Here is a 14,235-nt window from a genome sequence, read left to right as displayed (position 1 = left end):
ACTCCAGGTTTATGCTTTTCAGCTTCAACTCATAGTTCGTTCTCACTGCATTTTCTTTTTATCTCAGTACTTTTCTTTTTCTGTGCCTATTTTCTCATACTTCTCTTCAGTCTCAAAGAAGGAGGTGTGCTTTCTCTGTAAAGCTTACCCTTTTACTTCATTAGATCTCAACCTTTAGGAGTTCCTTGAAGGAACTTTTAAATTTATTTCTTCCTTTTCCAGCATCATCAATTTCTCCTCCATGGATCCTTCTCCTTTGCTTTAAAACATGCACAGATCTCTTCCATTTTGAAAAAAAATATTTTTTTTCTACCCATGCCATTCCACAAGCTGCCATTTTGTTTTCTCCTTCCTTTAATTTTGAAACTTGTAAAATGAGTCATCTGCATTCGGTGTTTCTGTGATTTACCACCATGTAACATCGCCAGAAGATATTGGTCTTTAAAAGGTGTGATTATATTTCATAAAGAAACTTGAAATCCCTAAATCTTATTCAGTACTTAAGTAGACTTGTGACTTTATCAATTTGAATGTTCCCTCTAGTGGTACACAGCACCATTTGATCCTCTGTGGTTTTCCATAAATCTTCTGTAAGGGTCTGCCTAGTGTGCTGGGGGCCTTTCTCTGTCTCACACGCACTGCAGCATGTAGCATGCAGCATGCAACCTGCACATCTCTTATCCTTCCCTCTTAGTATATGACCAGCCCACTGCCTTTTCCAGGAATAGATCTCTTTGATGTCTTTATACTGTGTTTTGGACATAATTCAAACTTGCTAATAAGCTTCACACTTCTTGTGTCCACTTATATGTCTTTCCATAGCCTTTTAGGTGACTCACAATTTTGATTCCTCAGAGACTGATATTCTATGATTTGCCTTCATATTGCACTACTAGAAGAATATTCTGTTAAAAAGATAGGTTTTCATTTCAGGGAGAAGCTTAGTATCATGTATAGAGCTGTGTAGTTTCCCACATGCATTCTAACCTATCCTCTTCAGTTCTTAGCCCTGTTCATTGGTGCTTTTTTTAAGGGGTAAAGAAAAGAGTTTTTAAAAAATATTTCTTATTCTGAAATTCAATACCAAAAAAAAGTATTTCCAAATTCGCAGCAGATCACAAGAAGGATTATATATAAAAAATGTGAATCTCCATTTCATACTGCTTGCCTTTAAAAAGTTTATGATCAGTTCTCTGTTACTTTCAAAACTATTCTGCTAGTCTGTGCTTCCTTCTGAACTAATTTCTGTTCTCTTTTGTTCATTTAAAAAAAATGTTTCAGTGGTCTGCCTTTTAGCATCACTATTGCTAACCTTCCCATTCTTCACAGGTTTCCTCAATTAAAAACAGAAGGAAAAAAACCCTTGTAACAAACAAATCCAAAATGTTCAATATCCAAAAAATGTATGACTCTTTCTGAACCTAATGTCTATTGTTTCTCTGATTGGCATTGGGTCCTGATGGACCTGTGGGTGGGTCATAATAGGCCCTCTGGAGACATTTATTTATATTTATTGTTTAAATTGTTACATTTACATATTTATTGTTTAAAGTTCTGAAGTCTTTCAAAGTGTTTTTCTTTCAGTGCTGCTGTCACTGTATTAATCTTCAGGTTTTGCTTGCTTCACTCTGAGACAGTTCAAACTACCTGGAATTCTCTGATATTGTCTCTTTTCATAATTTCTTATAATGCAATAATATTCCATTAAATTTGTATGCCACAGTTTGTTCAGCTACTCTCCTCTCTTTAAGAGGCAAACTAAGGTATCTCTTTAGATTCTAGTTTCGTTTTTTAAATTTTTTTCTTTCTTTTAATGCTCCATTCAGAATCAGGAAGTTTATTTTGCTTGTGACAATTCTCTCCCGATATTATCCTCCCTCTTAACCCTAAACCTTCTTTTTCTTTGTTGAATTTGAAGTATTTCTACCTCAGACTGTTTTGTTCAACCCTTCTTTCTTTATTTCATATAATTGTGAAGTTCATTTGATCTCCCTGCTTCCACTCTTTCTTCTATGTTTGCATCCTCACATAACCCAGTTATGGAAATAAAAAGTTATACCTCCTTTTTCCTCTATTCTACACTATTGTATTCTTTTTGTTAGCTCCCCTTTTCTTCCTCTTCTTCAGAAAAGAAACAATCTACCTCATTTCCTCTGATTTTCAGTTTTAACTACCTTAGTACCCTTTGAAGACAGGTTCTGAAGGGACACTTATCTCCCTTTTTTATACTTTTTTATTCATTTTTAAAAAAATGATTTGTTTTCAGTGTTCTACAATCACTTCCCATGTAACTTAGATTTTTATCCCTTCCTCCCCCTCCCTCCCTGATACTGCATACAATTTTATATAGGTTCTACGTATACATTCCTATTGAATACATTTTCACCTTAGTCATGTTGCATAGAAGAATTTAAAATGAATGGGAGAAATCGTAAAACAAACTAAAACATACTACAAAAGAAAATGATCTGCTATATTCTGTGATCAAATTCCATAGTGCTTTTTCTGGATGTGGGAAGCATTTTGCCTTATGAGACCATTGGGAATTTTTTAAGTCCTTGCATTGCAATGAAGTACTAAATCTACCAGAAAAAATCCTCACACACTGTGGTTGTTGCTGTGTACAGAGTTCTCCTGGTTCTGCTTCTTTCACTCAGCATCAGTTCACATAAATCTTTCCAGGCTCTGAAGTCTTCCTGTTCATCATTTCTTATAGCACAATAATATTCCATTACATTCATATACCACGATTTATTTAGCCATTCCCCAAATCACCCCCTTGATTTCCAGTTTTTGGCCACCACAAAGAGAGCTGCTATAAATATTTTTGTACATGTGGGACCCTTTCCCGTTTTTATGATCTCTTGAGGATAGAGTCCTAGAAGCTGTGTTGCTGGGTCAAAGGATATGCACATTTTTGTAGCCCTTTGGGCATAGTTCCAGATTGCTCTCCAGAATGGTTGGATCAGCTCACAGCTCCACCAACAATAAATTAGTGTTCCAACTCTCCCACATCTTCTCCAACATTTATCATCATCCTGTTTTGTCATGTTAGCCAATCTGATAGGTGTGATGTGGTACCTCAGAGTTGTTTTGATTTGCATCTCTCTAATCAATAGTGATTTAGAGCATTTTTTCATATGACTAGAGATAGTTTTAATTTCTTCCTTTGAAAACTGCCTGTTCATATCCTTTGACCATTTATCAGTTGGAGAAAGACTTGTATTCTTGTACATTTGACTCAGTTCTCTATATATTTTAGAAATGAGGTCTTTATCACTGACACTAGTTGCAAAGATTCTTTCCCAGTTTTCTGCTTCCCTCCTAACCTTGGTTGCATTGGGTTTGGTTGTGCAAAATCTTTTCAATTGAATGTAATCAGAATTATCCATTTTGCACTTCATAATGTTTTCTGTCTCTTGTTTAGTCAAAAATTCTTCCCTTCTCCATAAATCTGATAAATACACTATTCCCTTGCTCCACTAATTTGTTTATAGTATCAGTCCTTATACCTAGATCATGTGCCCATTTGGACTTTATTCTTGTGTACGGTATCAGGCATTGGTCTATGTCTAGTTTCCACCACACTGTTATCCAGTTTTCCCAGCAATTTTTGTCCAACAGTGAGTTCTTATCCCAGAAGCTGGGGTCCTTGGGTTTATCAAACAGTAGATTGCTGTATTCATTGATTACTATATCTTGAGTACCTAACCTATTCTACTTGTCTACCCTTTCCATTTCTTAGCCAGTCCCAAGTGGTTTTGATGATTGCTGCTTTATAATACAATTTGAGATCTGGTAGAGCTAGGCCACCTTCCCTAGCGTTTCTTTTCATTAGTTCCCTTGATATTCTGAACCTTTTGTTCTTCCAGATGAATTTTGATGTTACTTTTTCTAGCTCTACAAAATAATTATCTGATAGTTTGATTGACATAGCACTGAATACATAAATTAATTTAGATAGATTTGGCATTTTTGTTATATTGGCTCAGCCTACCCACAAGCAACTGATGTTTTTCCACTTACTTAGATCTGATGTTATTTGTGTGAAAAGTGTTCTGTAATTGTGTTCATGCAGTTCCTGGGTTTATTTTGGCAGGTAAACTCCCAGATATTTTATAGTGTCTACCCTAGCTTTAAATGGGATTTCTCTTTTTTATACTTTTTTATTCCCTTATTATTATGTAAAGCTCCTTTTAGTTGCTCAAATAAATGTCTGTCTAAGTTTCTCTGGAATCTTGTGTTTGTATTCAAAATTCCTACCCAGTTCTTATTTTTTCCATCAGAAATGCTTGAAAGTTCCTTGTTCCGTTAAAAATTCATTTCCCCCCTGTGGAATTATATTCAGTTTTGCAGAGTTCATTAATTCTTGATTATAAGCCTATATCTTTTGGAATATTACATTCTAACATCAACATTGTATTTAGCAGAAGTTCCTAGGTCTTATGTCATCCTGACTCTAGTTTCTTGGTATCTGAATTTCTTTTTTCTGGATATTGGCTATATTTTTTCTTTCATGTGGGAGTTGTTCATTTTGATTGTGTGTGATAGTCCTGAGGACTTTTCCTTTTAAGGTTCTGAACTTTTATGTGTTGGATTTTTTCTGACATTATTTTGCTCCCTGGTTCTAACAGATTTTGGCAGTTTTCATTAATTAATTCTTGAAATACAATGTCTAAATTTTTTTTCATCATGGTTTTCAGGGAGGCCATGGATTCTTTAATGATCTCTCCTTGACTTGTTTACCAGTTCAATTGTTTTTGCTCTCAGGTATCTTACATTTTCTTCTATTTTTTTTTTAGCTTTTTGATTTTTGTACTAATATTTCTTTCTGTCTCATGGAATCATTGATTTCTCTTGATTTATTCTAGTTTTCAGGAATTTCATTTCTTGAGTAAGATTCACCTCTTCTCTAAGCTACTTTTTTAACTCCTTCCTCTTTTTTCCTCTCAAGATTTTATTTCAATTTTTTAATCTCTTGCTTCATTTCTGCTAAGTATACAGAAAGTCCATTTTTTCCTTTTATCTGTGCTTACAATTCTTATGGAGTTAGATTTGCAATAAATTTTGATACTTGTCAGTGTTTGCAGTAAATTTTGAAACAGGGCCTTTGCTCTGGGGCCAGGCTCTGCCCTTGCTACTCTTTTAGGTGGGGTAGTTGGTCTTGCTTGGTCTCACTTTTAAGTCCTCTGGGTCCTTTTTGATCTGATCTCCACATCTCAAGGTTAGGGCCTCTTGATTTTTAGCAGTAGATCTTCAGGGTCCTCTCTAATATCTCAGGACAGAGTGGTAAAGACCTCAGAATCCATGGGCTCTTGCTGTTATGTTCTGAGTGCTATGGTACCTTCGTGGTCAGCACTATACTGGCCCCCTACTAACCCTTCCTAGGTCTTCCATGATCCCTATCCTGCGAGGTTTTCTCAGGGCTGCCTGTGTGTGTGTGTGTGTGTGTGTGTGTTTAAATTTATTTAAGTTTTCAACATTCATTTCCACAAAATTTTGGGCTCCAAATTTTCTCCCCATTTCTCCCCTCCCCCACCCCAAAACACCAAGCATTCTAATTACCCCTATCACCAATCTGCCCTCCCTTCTAACATCCCTCCTTTCCCTTATCCCTATCTTCTCTTTTGTCCTGTAGGGCAAGATAACTTTCTATACCCCATTACCTGTATTTCTCATTTCCTAGTTGTATGCAAGAACAATACTCAACAGTTGTTCCTAAAACTTTGAGTTCCAACTTCTCTTCCTCCCTCCCTCCCCACCCATCCCCTTTGGGAAGGCAAGCAATTCAATATAGGCAATATCTGTGTAGTTTTGCAAATGAATTCCATAATAGTTGTGTTGTGTAAGACTATATTTCCCTCCATCCTATCCTGTCCCCCATTTCTTCTGCTCTCTCTTTTGACCCCATCCCTCCCCAAGAGTGTTGACTTCTAATTGCTCCCTCCTCCCATTGCCCTCCCTTCCATCGTCCCCCCCACCCTGCTTATCCCCTTCTCCCCCACTTTCCTGTATCGTAAGATAGGTTTTCATACCAAAATGAGTGTGCATTTTATTCTTTCCTTTGGTGGAATGTGATGAGAGTAAGCTTCTTGTTTTTTCTCTCACCTCCCCACTTTTTCCCTCCACTGAAAAGTCTTTTACTTACCTCTTCTATGAGAGATAATTTGCCCCATTCCATTTCTCCCTTTCTTCCCCCAATATATTTCTCTCTCACCCCTTAATTTCATATTTTTTAAAGATATGATCCCATCCTATTCAACTCACCCTGTGTGTGTGTGTATGTGTGTATGTATGTATGTATGTGTGTAATCCCACCAACTACCCAGATACTGAAAAAGTTTCAAGAGTTACAAATATTGTCTTTCCATGTAGGAATGTAAACAGTTCAACTTCAGTAAGTCCCTTATTATTTCTCTTTGCTGTTTACCTTTTCATGCTTCTCTTCATTCTTGTGTTTGAAAGTCAAATTTTCTTTTCAGCTCTGGTCTTTTCATCAAGAATGCTTGAAAGTCTCCAATTTCATTGAAAGACCATTTTTTTTCCTCTGAAGTATTATACTCAGTTTTGCGGGTATGTGATTCTTGGTTTTAGTTCTAATTCCCTTGACTTCTGGAATATCATATTCCATGCCCTTTGATCCCTTAATGTAGAAGCTCCTAGATCTTGTGTTATCCTGATTGTATTTCCACAGTACTTGAATTGTTCCTTTCTAGCTGCTTGCTATATTTTCTCCTTGACCTGGGAACTCTGGAATTTGGCCACAATGTTCCTAGGAGTTTCTCTTTTTGGATCTCTTTCAGGAGGTGATCAGTGGATTCTTTCAATATTTATTTTGCCCCCTGGTTCTAGAATATCAGGGCAGTTTTCCTTGATAATTTCATGAAAGATGATGTCTAGGCTCTTTTCTTGATCATGGCTTTCAGGTAGTCCCATAATTTTTAAATTGTCTCTCCTGGATCTATTTTCCAGGTCAGTTGTTTTTCCAATGAGATATTTCACATTATCTTCCATTTTTTCATTCTTTTGGTTTTGTTTTGTGATTTCTTGGTTTCTCATAAAGTCATTAGCCTCCATCTGTGCCATTCTAGTTTTGAAAGAACTATTTTCTTCAGTGAGCTTTTGAACCTCCTTTTCCATTTGGCTAATTCTGCTTTTGAAAGCATTCTTCTCCTCATTGGCTTTTTGAACCTCTTTTGCCAATTGAGTTAGCCTATTTTTCAAGGTGTTATTTTCTTCAGCATTTTTTTGGGTCTCCTTTAGCAAGATGCTGACCCACTTTTCATGCTTTTCTTGCATCTCTCTCATTTCTCTTCCCAATTTTTCCTCCACCTCTCTTACTTGATTTTCAAAATCTGTTTTGAGCTCTTCCATGGCCTGAGACCATTGAATATTTTATTTTGGATGTTTGGGATACAGAAGCCTTGACTTTTATGTCTTTCCCTGATGGTTAGCATTGTTCTTCCTCATCCAAAAGGATGGGAGAAGATATCTGTACACCAAGAAAGTAACCTTCTATAGTCTTATTTTTTTTCCCTCTTTTGGGCATTTTCCCAACCAGTTACTTGATTTTTGGGTCCTTTGTCAAGAGTAGGGTATACTCTGGGAACCTGTAAGATCTCAGTTCCTCCAAGGTGGCACAATCAAGCATGTACACTGGTCTGGGAGCAGGAAGAGATTTTTGTGTCCAGAATCTTAGCAGTTTCCTCTCCACAGCCACCTGGCCTCCAGTTCCACCAAGCCAGCACTGAGGGGCTGAGATTCAGATAAACTGTGGGGGCAGTGCTGCCATTCAGTGTGAGATAAAGATCAGCTCCCTCAAGGCCTCTACACAGGGCTGAGGTAATAATCAGCTCCTCAGTGCCCCCAGAGGTTTTCCGATCCAACAATGGATGCTGGCTGCTGTAGGGGCTGTGGTGGAAACTGGTGCTGCCGATGTGGCCTCTGTGGCCGCTGCCTAAGGCTGGAGCTAAGGGAAGGCCCTTCTCCCTTCCCTGCCAGCTGAAAAAAACCCCGTCACTGACCTTTGGCGCCTGTGGGTTGAGGGATCTGTGAACCTGCTGCTACTGGTATTGGGGATTCTGAGACTGGAGATTCCACCCCCGAGGGCTGTTCCCAAGCTGGCCCCAGGGCCAAGGCTGGGCTGGGATCTGCTCCGTGTCCAGTGCAACAGATGTTCCCTGTGGGTCTTTCAGATCACCCTGGGCTGGAAATCTCCTCCACTCTGTCGTTTTACACTTCTGCTGCTCCAAAATTTGTTGAAAGTCCTTCTCTACAGGTATTTTATGGTCTGTGTGGGTGTTCTCCAAGACAGCTGGCAATTGCTTTGAGTTCATGTTTCTGTTTTATACTTAGTTGCAATGAATAATCTGATAATCATGTTTAAAAAATGTTTCTTTCATTGAAGCTATGAAGTAACCTTATATATGATCCTAACATACTGAAAGAAAGCCTTTAAGGCTAACATTTTGTTCCAGTGAATCAGATACTTTTTTATAGTCAACAGATAGTAAACATATAAGACAATTTTGTATTTCCTCTACTCTACCTTTCATTCAGTTCTGTTTCTAAAGATGTTATCTGTTGTAGAATATTGTTTGAGAAGTCTTACCTGTTCCCTTCATACTTTTTCATCAAGGATGCCCTCAAAATGAGCATAAATTATTATCATTAATATTTTATAGACATGGGACAGTAGGCATATTAATAGTTTTCTAATCATTTAGTATCTTTTCCTTTTTTAGACATCTTGAAAATGAGTTTCCTCAACTCCTTTAGAATTGTATCGCCTCTAGAATTGGCCTTTTTCTGCATACTTCTTATATTACAGTTCTGTCTTCTCTTTCTCTGGTGCCATTTTTACTTCTTCATGCTTCTTCATACTTCACATCAAGGACTAGATATTGTTAAAGGACAATGCAGTGACTCCATTGTTGTTAATGGAGAAAACAGTTTGTTGTAGAAATCTTGACAGATTTTCATCAGTTTACTGGCCTTCTTCTTTAAATTTCCTTAAGACAATCTGGCATAACTAGGTCTAACATTAAGCTTTCTATAAAGACATTTTTTTCCCCTCCAGATTTTATGTGAGGATGAACCTATTGCTTATAACCCCATCTCTTCTCTTCTGTAAGATTTTGCAAATTAATTTATAGTTTAAATTAGTGTTACTCTTGGCTGCTGTGCTTCTCCACTTAAACAAGGAGATCAAATGTTTATTGGATGAGGCAATTTTAAGGCTGTTGTGACCTTTTTATTGTGATGATTGATTTATATCAGTTAAATTTGAATATTATAAATAATGATGATCTGAGTTGGTATCTTTTCCTTTATCTGATTCTCTGCTTAGGGGGGGGACATCAGGAGTTTGTTTAAAATATACAAGTTAATGATGTTTTAGTTGTATGTCCTTATGATCTTCTCATTTTATCCTTTGTTCTAATTTGGGGTTGATTTTGAACCTTTCTCTAAGAGGGTTATGATTTGATTGCTGCACAGACAGCTGATTTAAAAAGGACCATCACATTGGTAAGCAGTAGTTTCCTGTTGTGATGTTTTTGTGATGTTATTCTACTATGTAGCACCTCTTGACTCTCTTTTTAAAGTACATACTCATGGTAGATAGACTTGTGTTTTCTGTATGATCAATAGTTCTTTAACCCTCTCTTATTCTTCACCATTGAACTCCATGTTTTTCACTCTTTCTGTAGAACCACCTTTTTTAGGATAAGCCTAAGACTAATCCCCTGATGGTTTATTTTTGATGTGGGAACAAAATGAGACTCAGTTAATAAAAGAAGATTTACTTAGACATAGAAGGATATTCAACAAAGATGTGCATTGAGGATGCCTCAAGTGGATACATCTTGAGTACAGCTTCCCTTCCTGAATTGCCTCTCTGGGTCCATCAGTTAGTATCAGAGAGTGCCTGGAGTTCCTTCTTCAGGCAACTAGGAAGTGATGTCAGTAGCCTGAACCTTTAGACCCCCAAGCCAATAAAGTCTGGAGAAGAGTTTCCTATCTTTTAGGAAAAACACATTTAATTTGCATAGGCATAGGAGTTAGAATATTGTTCCCACTTCACTTTTGCATTGGAGTCGCCAAGAATTAAAGCTTATATTGATTTAATTTGTGGGGTTAAGGTTCTTCCTCAAGTTCTTTGTAGAATTTTTCTAACTCTTCATCCTCTACAATGGGCATTGGTCCAGAAGTTTTTGCTTGTGCTTATTACAAGCACTTTCATGCTAATGAAATTGCCCACAAAATTATGTTTCTTGTTACCAATTCCTTAACCTCTTACAGCTTACATTTTTCTTTGTTTCATGGGTGTGGCCATGGTCAAGAAATGTAATACCCAGTCACCAGAGTATTCATGATGAGCTTTTCTGTGTTTAACCAGGCTGGTTTTCAGAAAGCATACGGTCTGTTGCTAGGTCGTACTTGAAGCCAGAGCTTAACCTACCCTGGCATCGTTTTGAGAAAAGAGGGTCACCTGTTTGTGACAGTGAGACAAAGGACTCAGTTTTTGGTGCCAGTTTCTTTCCTTAACATTTATAACCTGGCTTCCAACCTTACTACTCCATGACGCTCTGCTATCAAAGGTCACTAGTGACTTCTCTTAGTCAGATCCTAAGGCCTTTTCTTTGACCTTGTGTTTGCTTATCTTCCCCTACAATCTTCTCCTCTCCGCTTCTTTAGGACCCTTTTCCTGTTCTACTTTTCCTGTAGTTCTCTTACCACTTCTTCCTTTCATCCTTTTTCTTTTTTCCTTCTTTTATTCCCCTTAGCTATACATTTTCCCCTAAGGCTGAGTCCTTGATTCTCAGATCTCCGGGCTTCAGAGATCACATTTATACTTATGCTTACATTTGCAACTGAAATTTTACATTTTCAAACCTGTGTCCTCACTAGAGCTGGGATCATAGAATTGTAAGCCTTAGCTCTAGAGATGACCTCATCAGAACCCCTTATTTTAAAGGTGAGGAAATTGAGGTAGAGAAGTAACTGAAGATCATAAGTAGGAAACAGCTTATGTCTTCAGTGGCCCAATGGATGACACATCAAATTCATCATGTACAAATCTCAGTTTCTCATCCTCTCCATTACCACTCATAATAGTTCTCTTCTCCAAATTCCACAACTGTGAAAAGTCATCTCCCCATAGCATATCAAGAAGTACTTCTACCTGAATTCACTCAAGCATTCAAAAACTAAGCACTTACTTTGTGCAGATTCCAAAAAAATGAAAGGACAGCCCTAGAGGACTTGGAGGACTAAATCCCGATACATCTGGTTGGTCTGTCCTCAGCCTGCAACAGAATAACTCTATAACCAATGAGGAACTTTGGAAGAACAGGAGTAAATGATGTCATTAAGAAAACATATAGTAGGAAGGGATGATGTTTGGTCACACAGAGAAGGAGAGGGCTTCACCAGTGTCCTTGCAATATCAGGAGAGAGTTAGAAAGTCCTTCAGCAATGGAGGTGCACTCCCCAAGGTCACCTTATGGAAGGGCCTGGACAAGACCTGCACAAGGCAGGCAGAGGAGGATTAGCTGCCTGCTCCACGGCTGGAGGAAATGCCCAAATCGTGAAATGACTGATGCATTGGAGACTGAGTACTGAGAACGTGCAGTGTGCTCTGTGGGACACTGGGGAAAAGCCCGACTGAAAGCAGCTTCTCCAGAGCTGGGGTGATGAGATGGGCAGATGTATGTGTGCATGCCACAGGAGACTTTCACCACTGCATTTGCTGTTGAAATAGTAATAGTACATTCACTAGGGCTTTCAGACATTCCTCTTCTGTTCCCCTGAAGCCTCACTTGTTGATTTATTAGTAAAGCATTAACAGTTGCAGAGAAATTATCAATTGTCCTGTCTATATGTGAGGCATAATTGGGAGGCTGCATTGCAAAGCTGTCAGCACTTAAGAAATTGCAAGTATTAATGGATATGGCTGCAGGCTAAAATTAGTGTCATCCAGGGACATGTTCCGGCTACTCTAGTTATCAGCACATTTTTACATTCTCCCTCAGACTGCTATGAATATTACTCCAGAAAAGGATTCTTTTCTTCATCATCCATTCCTAGGGCCTTTCAGCAAGTGGCAATAGAGTGTAAGGCTGAATCTAATTCCCTAAAACTGACATGACTCTTGACCAGTCTGTGAACAGCCAGAGTGAAGGGGGTATTTAATAAGGACTTGCAAGCTTCATATGAACTTTAAAAAAAGTTTTATTTTCCCCCAGTTACATGTAAAGACAATTTTTAACATTCATTAAAAAATTTTTTTGAGTTCCAAATTTTCTGTCTCCCTTCCCCTTTCTGAGACAGTAAGCAGTTTGATATAGGTTATACATCAGTCAGGTAAAGCATATTGCCATGTTAGTCATATAGTGAAAGAATACACAGCCCCAACGGGGAAAAAACATGGGGAAAAAATGTAGGAAGGGAAAAATAGTATCACCTGGACTTTTGAGGAAATGTTTAGCTCAGTACAAAGATGAACACATACTGTGTGACTTCTGTAGTTTGGGAATGTAATTTTTAACAGTAATCCTAAAGCTACATATATATAACCAGAAAATCAGTTTTAAAAACTTTTTTTCATGTGGTTCTGTAAAGAGACTGTCAACTCTAGCATAGTACCAGTGAGAATAATAATAAAAATAAGTACATTTATATAGTTTCTCATACACTAATTCATTTGAGTTTGAGAAAAGGGTTAGGGGTAGAATTAGAGTTATTTTACTTGACCTCAATAAAAACAAAAGTGACAGAGAGAGAGGAAGAACTTGAGCTGGGCTAGAACATGAGTTTCTCTGCAGCAGTGACTGAGGCTGGAAGCCTCAGTCTATTTCAGTAGTAAGTACTATAGTGAGATGTGGCTTTCTTTGGTGAAATGTGTTCACAGCATGTATACCCTTTGTAGTAAAGTGTAAAGTAGAGATTGTGTTGGGGGGAGTGTGACAGGGAGCCAGAACAACCCATCTTCTTCCACTTTGGTATTTTAACCTCTAAGCCACATTTTAGCCTTGGGGGGGAAGGGAGGATGGGGAGAGGTCAGTTTAAATGAAGAATGTTTGGCTGCCTTGGTAACATCCAACTTGCTCCTTAGGATCCCCTTTGGATCTCCTTTTTGAATCACTGGGCAGTAAAGAGCTAGCAACGGACAGTGGTACTGTTCAGAGCCCATTAACCCTATGGGAATTAGGGTGACACGGTTTTACCATGTTGGGATTTAGAGCCTTGATTATCTTCTCGGTTAGTTTTAATCAACTCTTTGCCTTTGTTGAGAGTCACTGTAGCATAGTGAGGAGACAGCTGACCTCAGAACTATAAAGACCCACCTCTGACACATACTAGCTGTGTGACTTTGGGCAAGTCATGCAACTTCTTGGCCTGTAGGCAACTCTTTAAGTTACAGAGGACAGATACCAGAAGATGGAGTTCCTTCATCCTCAGCATTCCCTCCATCGGTTAAGTCAGTTGTAGTTCCTATTCCTATAAATTTATTTTAAGGAAATGCTTTTATATCTAACTAATCAAACTTGAGAAAATTAGGTTCCATTTTTATTCTCTGGATGATTCTGGATGATAAGTTCCTGTTTTGTTTTACAGGCCATCAGTGGCACAAACTACACTTGGAATTAGAAATCTACCTTTCTTTTCAATAGCTTTATCCCATCCTGGAGATAGGCGTTTCTAACATGAATAATAGTGTTGTCCATTTTAAGTGTTCCTTGGTTTCCACAGTGAATTGAGCTCTGAAAAGCTTTTCTGTGGTTACACTAATTGAGGCAATAGGGAATAAATTTATATTCTAGGATCTCACAGGTTTAGCAAATCTGTGTCCTTTTCTCTCCTCTACAAATACATATCCCCTTCTGATTTGGCAAAGCTGACTTCACACCACCTTGTAGAACTGAAGTATGCTCAGCTTACTGTAGCTTTAAGACATTTTCTCCTTTCTCCTACTCCTTTTGAAATGGCAACTTTTTTTGGAAAAAATTCAATTATTAACTCCCATAAAATATAGCTTTGACACTACTTAACATATAATAGATGATTAAAAGTGACTGAGAAAATGAATTAAGGCTCTAAATCCAGATAAGGAATGTTTACAATATAAACTATGTCTATTTAATTTCTATATTATTAACAGGCTATGAATAGTGTAATTAAACATATATGTACACATACACACAGGCACACACACGTGTGCATATACACATT

General features: G+C 37.8%; 1 protein-coding gene across 11 annotated transcripts in view; it reads left to right on the top strand.

Annotated features, from left to right (window-relative positions):
* NT5C2 (5'-nucleotidase, cytosolic II) overlaps positions 1-14,235 on the top strand; it is a 116,614-nt gene that overhangs the window by 82,091 nt on the left and 20,288 nt on the right. The window lies entirely within an intron of this gene.

Source organism: Notamacropus eugenii, chromosome 1, assembly GCF_028372415.1.
Source record: "Notamacropus eugenii isolate mMacEug1 chromosome 1, mMacEug1.pri_v2, whole genome shotgun sequence".
NCBI classification, from domain to species: domain Eukaryota; kingdom Metazoa; phylum Chordata; class Mammalia; order Diprotodontia; family Macropodidae; genus Notamacropus; species Notamacropus eugenii.
Note: the sequence above shows the minus strand (reverse complement) of the source record. Positions and strands in the feature narration are given on the sequence as shown.